Source organism: Maylandia zebra, linkage group LG4 (genome assembly GCF_041146795.1).
Source record: "Maylandia zebra isolate NMK-2024a linkage group LG4, Mzebra_GT3a, whole genome shotgun sequence".
In the NCBI taxonomy this organism is placed as follows: Eukaryota; Metazoa; Chordata; class Actinopteri; order Cichliformes; family Cichlidae; genus Maylandia; species Maylandia zebra.
In genome coordinates, this window is record NC_135170.1 from 6,995,606 (window position 1) to 7,002,663 (window position 7,058).

At 37.3% G+C, this 7,058-nt stretch overlaps 1 long non-coding RNA gene across 1 annotated transcript; it reads right to left on the reverse strand.

Annotated features, from left to right (window-relative positions):
* Nucleotides 1-4,822: 4,822 nt before the first annotated feature.
* On the reverse strand, nt 4,823-5,666 carry LOC143418469 (uncharacterized). The gene is made up of 3 exons (XR_013098462.1): nt 5,415-5,666; nt 5,221-5,312; nt 4,823-5,068 (listed from the first exon to the last, which is right to left on the reverse strand). It is a non-coding gene; the product is annotated as an uncharacterized LOC143418469 (long non-coding RNA).
* Nucleotides 5,667-7,058: the final 1,392 nt, after the last annotated feature.

Below are 7,058 nucleotides of genomic sequence, written 5' to 3' on the forward strand. Positions count from 1 at the left end.
TGTTGGCTGAGTTTGGCATCAATCAAATATAGTTTATCATTTTTTGATGCAGAATGGGTCTGATCAAAAGTAGATGTGTTTGCTGTATTTAAGTATGCGTCATATGCCTGTGATATTTGCGAGTCTGTTATGCAACCTTGTTCAAAACCTATGTCTGAATCAGTGTTGTTTCTGAGACAATCTGGTGTGGTGGGTATATCAACTATATTGAAATCTGATAGACTGTACTCGACAACATCGCTGAAATCATTAGGCAGACACTCACTCGTGGTTATGCATGGACCGGCGATGAAGAATGGTTCCGAGTCTCCGTTGTTGCACAAAGGTTGTGGTTTTTCTGGTTGTTGTTGTTCTGGGAGTTCGATATCGCATAAATATTCCAAAAGCATCAAGGGGTCTTCATGGGGTCCATAATGGGAAGGGGTTGTGTGATTGCTGTGGAGATATACGTGTGTTAAAAACATTATAATATATATAGTGTATCATTTCAAAAACAGGATATGTTTGGCTCTTTTGATTTATTTATGACTATACTCACACTTTGTTCTGTGTTATTCTGGATGGCGTTCTTGACACGCTGGGTACTCTGTCTCAGATCTGATGTATTAGAACATTTGTAAATATTTAAACCTTTTTTCCTTTAAATTGGTTGTCATGTATACAGAGACTTGTATACATACCTAACGTAAGGCTTGGTCTTATTGCATCCGCTTCTGTAGGTTTTTGTGGTCAACTTATTGACCCTGTGCTGGGGGTATAAGCACAGTTAATACACGGTTTAAACAAAACACACTTATATCTAAAACATGTGTAACACTGTATTTACCTTGTGTTTTTTAGAGGTGTAATTTGACCTATATAGGCCTGTGATCCTGTAGAAAGAAAGAGAAATATACATTTTAAATGTTACTATATGAGAAAACAGGTATGATTGGTTCTAAACAACGAGCCATAAACTGTTTTGTGTGAGCGGGCGACTGTTTTTTAAAAAAAAAAAAAAAAGAAGAAGAAGAAGAAGAAGAACCACGAACCTTGTGTATGTGAAATGTATGCTGTCCTGTTGTGCTGAGCTCCTAAAAATCAGGCTTTTGTTTTAGAAAAGAAAACAGATTGAACATGCTATGATATACTGCGGTATAAATTTAAAAATACAATAATAATTTTGTTTTAGTTACCATATATGAAGTCCATGTTAAAAAAAAAAGAACGCTGTTAGCTTTGCAGACCGTGCTGGTGAACAAAATGATGTGCTCGCTAGTGTCGATGTGAAATAGTGAGGAAAAATACAGGGTGTCTGGTTAGGGTGTTTTTATATAGGTGGGGCTAGTTTCAGTTGACCTCTGACATGATAAGATAAAAAGAGTAGGATGTAAAGAAGAAAGGTGGAAAGCCTATGGTGGTTCGGTTAGTCAGTAGGAGGTGTAATTGTCTGCCTGTAGAGATGAAGGTGTGGGATGTAAGAAAATGTGGTGAAACTATAGAGGTACGGTTCGTCCCTTGGATGTGTCATTACCCCCCGGGGGGTTGGACACAGTTTCAGTTGACCTCTGACATGATAAGATAAGATAATGCAACTGTTTGTAATGGCCTACAGTTGGGATGTTTGCTGAGACGCTCTTGATTAAGGAGCCTCTTTTATTGTTTCATGACTTCTTTTGCTGACTATTGGAGGCCTAACTGTAACCCCCTCGGTGTAATCATCGAGTCTAACTGTTGCAGAGTTAAGAATCTGTAGTTTTTAGAAGTAACACAAGAAAAGTTTATTTCTAAAGGAATACCTTTTGTTTGTGGTGCTCTATTAAAAAAACTATTAGCCTCTGTGTGTTTTTGGAGCGCTAAAGAAAAAAGTGAAATGCACCTAAAGTAGTTAAATCATCTATGTGTAATCAACAAGTCTTACTGTTGCAGTGTGTTTGTGACTAGTAGATAATTATAGGGCTAGTTGCATTAAAGGAACATTGGGGGTTGATACAGTGTGGCTAGGTGTGAATATGTGCTTTTAGAAGTATCACAGTTTATTTCTAAAGGGATACACCCTTTTATATCAGTGTTCTCATACAGGCCCTGCACCATCTTGAGTTCAATTTATCATCATGGGAAGCCTTAGGGGGGAATTTAGGGTTACCTGATCCAGCTCTGATTATATGCTTAGTAAGAAAAAGCATTTCATGAGTTTTAAATGCACTTAAGAACAACATGCAACAACACTACATATGAGCAGGCGGAGGGAGGTATGGGGTCTTGGGCTGTCTGGGTGGGGTCTGGGATGCGGAGCCTCCCTGCTACTGCAGCACCGGGGGCGGTCTGCTTGTCTCCACCAAAGGAAAAAGGGGAACATCGTCGGTCTTGCGTGCTACACAATACCATTCAATATTTAGTATTTACTGTTATTTACACTTAGCTAGATTATTGTGATGGTGTTGTGATTATTATGTTGCTCTCTTTTTTGCTTGTTTTCTGCTTTTTTTCTTTTTTCTTCTCTCAACAGGTGATCCAGGTGCCTTTTCTCACTGTCCCTCTTACACTCTGTTTTTCTTTCTCTCCCTCTCTTTCTTTCTTTCTTTCTTTCTCCCTTTCCTAACCCCCAGTCATGTCTGTCCATCTGTATCAACTGAAAATAAAATAAAATAAATAAATAATAATAACAAAGGTCAATCAAGGCTGTGATGATCCACTTGGTAAAGTAAATCCATTGCATTTTTCTTGGCCTTCAGACAGTAATTCTGATGGCTAAAGAATCAAACGGGACAGGGGAAAAAAAAGAAAAACCTTCTGTAGGTACACTGTACTGTATAAATGGATATATTGTTACTGACTTTACCACATACATTCAGTATTCCTTTGTCGAAAAGGAAAGTTTTCAGCCTAATCTTAAAAGTAGAGAGGATGTCTGTCTACAGAATCCAAACTGGAAGCTGGTTCCACTGGATTGTACACTACACTTAGGTTTAGCAGGAAAGGCGTAGACGTGAGAACACTGTCAGAAGCAGTGTTGGTCAAGTTAGTTGAAAAAAAAATTAGTAACTAATTTCTGATTACCTATCCAAAAAATAATCCCGTTACTTTTGTGATTACTTATGTTGAAATGTAATAAGTTAGTTACTTTTAAAAAACATGATACACAACCTGAATATAGTCAAAGGAGCTGGAAGTCCAGACGCTTTTCTTTGCAAGCTCCTTTGACTACGATGACCTGGATGACTGAGAACCTTCACAGACATACAACCTGAATATAAATCAAAAGACCTTTCAGCCCAATTCAATTTTTTTTATAATCCATCATATAAAATGTAATCAAATAAAAAGACTCTCTTTAAAAATTGTTTCATTAGTTTTAATCTTTTAACTTTATGCACATTACATTACATCAAGCAAAAATTAAATTATATGCAATAGTCTTTGACTTGAAGAAATTTGTTTAACATTTAAACCTATTTTCTGCATATTCCAGCATATAAAATAAATAATGTTTTGTGTTTACATTCACTCTTTCAAGTAAAACACAGCAGAAAATAAATAAAATCAAAGAGTCAGGTGCACTGAGTCCTGTTGTTCATAAATCTATTTGAATCTATTTAGCAGGAGTGTAGAAGGTGTCAGGGAATGTGTGTGTGTGTGGGGGGGTGGAGGGGTTTGCTGTAAAAATAAGTTTTCTTCCCACGCAGTGTACAGCGGACGCTAGTGTTTTTGTCACTTTTTATGGAATCAAACTCAAAGGTCAGTACTTCCACGCTTTAAACGCTGCACGCTCATACTCTCTCCTGCACTCTATATATTATCCATTGTTGATCTGCACACGTCTGTTAGACGTCTGTTAAACTGTAAGACTTGTAAGTGATTTGCCTAATTATAAAATCATTCTTTCATTTATTTTATTTTACTGATTTTATTGTTACAATAAGTGATGATGTTTATTTTGAAGATCAGGAAGTTGTGCGTTAGCATGGCATGTTGTTACCAGAAACTGGAAGTTAAAAAGTAAAACGCTGACACTGTCTTGATTAGCAGCAAAAACTGCTTCAGTTAGTGAAGCAAAGCTTCGTAAAAGTTCTTCAAAAGTGTTTCAGAAGTTATCGGCTAACATCTCAATAGTGAGATGAATGTTAGGCAGAGCTGCCAAAATCAGCACAGGTGGCTGCTATGAGCTCCATGAGGAAAGTCCAGTGATGTCCAGTGATGGCGAGCCTCACACAGGGAGGCTCGCCATCACTGGACTTTCCTCATCAGACAGACAGCGAAGGATTTATTTGGTTTGTGGTAGGATTCCAACAGTCATCCCGACTGGCAACAGTGGACAGACAAAAAGAGTGCACTCCAGACTATGAATGCACCAGGCATGCAACTGCTAGACGGCTAGACTGTTCCTACTGATAACTAAAGTCACAGTAATGTGTGTGTGTGTGTGTGTGTGTGTGTGTGTGTGTGTGTGTGTGTGTGTGTATATATATATATATATATATATATATATATATGATATCACCCTTGAAACAATTGCAAAACCTGCTACACTGAACAGACAACGCCAAACAGCCAAAATTGAACTAAATTGTTCAGCACAGCAGAGAAAAATATACCAGCTTACACACAATATGTTAACAAAGATGTGACATTGATTAAAACTCACAGGATATACATGTGAGGCACACACACAGGTAAGCAAATGTATTATGAAACTATGAAGTTTCTTAAGACACAGCTGTCAAGCTATACAAAAAAAGGATTTGTGTACAGCTGAGCAGAACCTATCCGACTATGAATGATATTTCACCTGTTCCAGAGGCCAAATTTAAACAAACAGTCAAGTACCCATTAGAGCAGAAAGTGAAATTATAGTCCTGTTTAATTAAAATGTTAAACAGTGAAGTGTAGCTCATGAAAAAAATTCAACCATTGCCTTTATCTAGGCTCGCTGTCAGACTTGGTTGCATACGGTCTGCTGCTGATCCCGACCAGAACTCTTGTCTAATTCTTTCTCGTCGTCCTTGTTGAAGGTCTTCCCATCAGGCTCCTTCAACCATCTTAGCTTGAATTCTTCATTCGGGCTGTGCTCATTTAATCTCTGACTGAACTGTGAAACACAAACACCTCACTTTAGTCAACCATAGCTGTAAATATTGGCAGAAATGTAATAGAAATAAACAGAAATAGAAATAACAGAACTAGATGTAACATTTTTTTATTATAATGGTGAAGTTTTGGTTCACACTCAGATATAATTACCTTTTCCAAGATGTTCTCTTTTAGTCCCTCCATATCCACAGCAGTGTTAGTTGTCTTCAGCTGCACTTTCAACACCTTCCTCATAGACACAGCTGTTTCATTAGCAAAACAAATTAGAACTGAATTGTATCAATTAAGGATTAACGAGTTCTGTGAACATTAGATTGCTTTTAAAAACTGAGAGGAGAACTCACCAGTGAAACAGGCAAAGTTACGGGTATTTAAACAATTAGAGTTGACCCAGTTCACAGATGATGAAGCACCACAAGAAGCTGTCACTAACGTGGATGGTGCATTGGAAAACCAGTTGGTAAATGAAAGTGTGCTCCCATCTGACCACTTCCAGGAGTTTCTGTAAAGACCGATCCAAGCAGTGGAAGTTGCAATTGCCTTCAGCTGTGGACTCTCAGATTGGTTCCTCACACTGGCCAGGTCAGTGTAGTGGTCCCTGCAGTAGCTTTGAGCGTCCCTCCAGGACTTACTCACACCCACAAAGATGGAACTTGATGTGTCTGAAAACATTTGAACAGTGTTTTACTCCAAAGTCATTACAAATATCCAAACAAGTAATGGAAACCATGTTGTAATTTCTCAGCATGGTGTAAAACTGCAATTATTTATGTGTCATTTAAACCAGGACTATAGCAGAGTTAAAATATAATTTCAAATGATCTGGCTCTGTTACAAATAGAATCGCTTATGGTGATTCTGAAAATGAATACCATGTGCATTTTCCCTTCTTTTCATCTTTTCTTTGTATTTTAGTCCCTTCCTTTGAAGATGTGGAAAGAGACACATTTATGAGCTCTAAAAGACTTTTAAGGTTACTTTTTGTTTGGATCATTGATAACATATAAAATGGCCAAAGAAGTTCAGCAACGATTTCTTTTACAGTTTCAAACACAGCCTTAAAGGGAATAATTGATAATAATAATAATAACACTCATAGTTTGGTTTTCATTACTTTTGTTGTAGCAGTAGAATGGTAACAGGTTTTCACACAACTGGTCATCCCAGTTCCCATTTTGAAGCATTGCCACACAAGCCATGTAGCTGCTTATTCGATAACTGGGTTCCCCATTATTCCACATCGTGAAGTCAGCCTCTCCTTCATCAAAGTGATCCTGGCTCTCCAGAGACCATTTCCATGCTTCTGTGTCAGGTTGAAGTCCAAACCATACATAACCTGATGATCCTATGACTTCCCTGAGTGCGGCAAGGTCCTGCGCATTATGTACAGTCGCCAGGTCAGTGTATGTCTTCCTGCAGTAATTTTGAGCTTGAATCCAGTTCATTGGAATTTTAACAAGGTGATAGATGTGAGGTAAACATGCAGGTAGGAAACACAGTCCTGTGTTAACAATAAAGATATTTTACAGCACACTTCATACAGTATTTGACATATGTCAAAACAGAGGTTGATTAATTCATCAGCATTTTCAATTCACATACAGTTTACACATTACACTATAATTTTTTTTATTTAATTTTTAAATGCTGTCCCTCCCAGACATGGATTCACACCAAAATACATGTGTAGTTTAGAGATATATACAAAAAAAAATAACACTGACCTGATAGGACTATCATAACTGCAATGCCTTTCATCATTTTGGACACCTCACTTGCACCAAGAATTAAGTGTCAGCATATCAGTGTTATTTTCAGTGTTCGGGGACAAAGAGTTGAAATGCTCTACTGTAAAAAAATGACCGATACAATAAGTGTTGCAATGAAAATAAGAGCAAAGTAAAATAAATAAAGTAATTACAAAATATTAAATAAAAGCACTTCAGTTCAGTATTTATATCCCAACGGTTATTCATTTAAAATTAAAT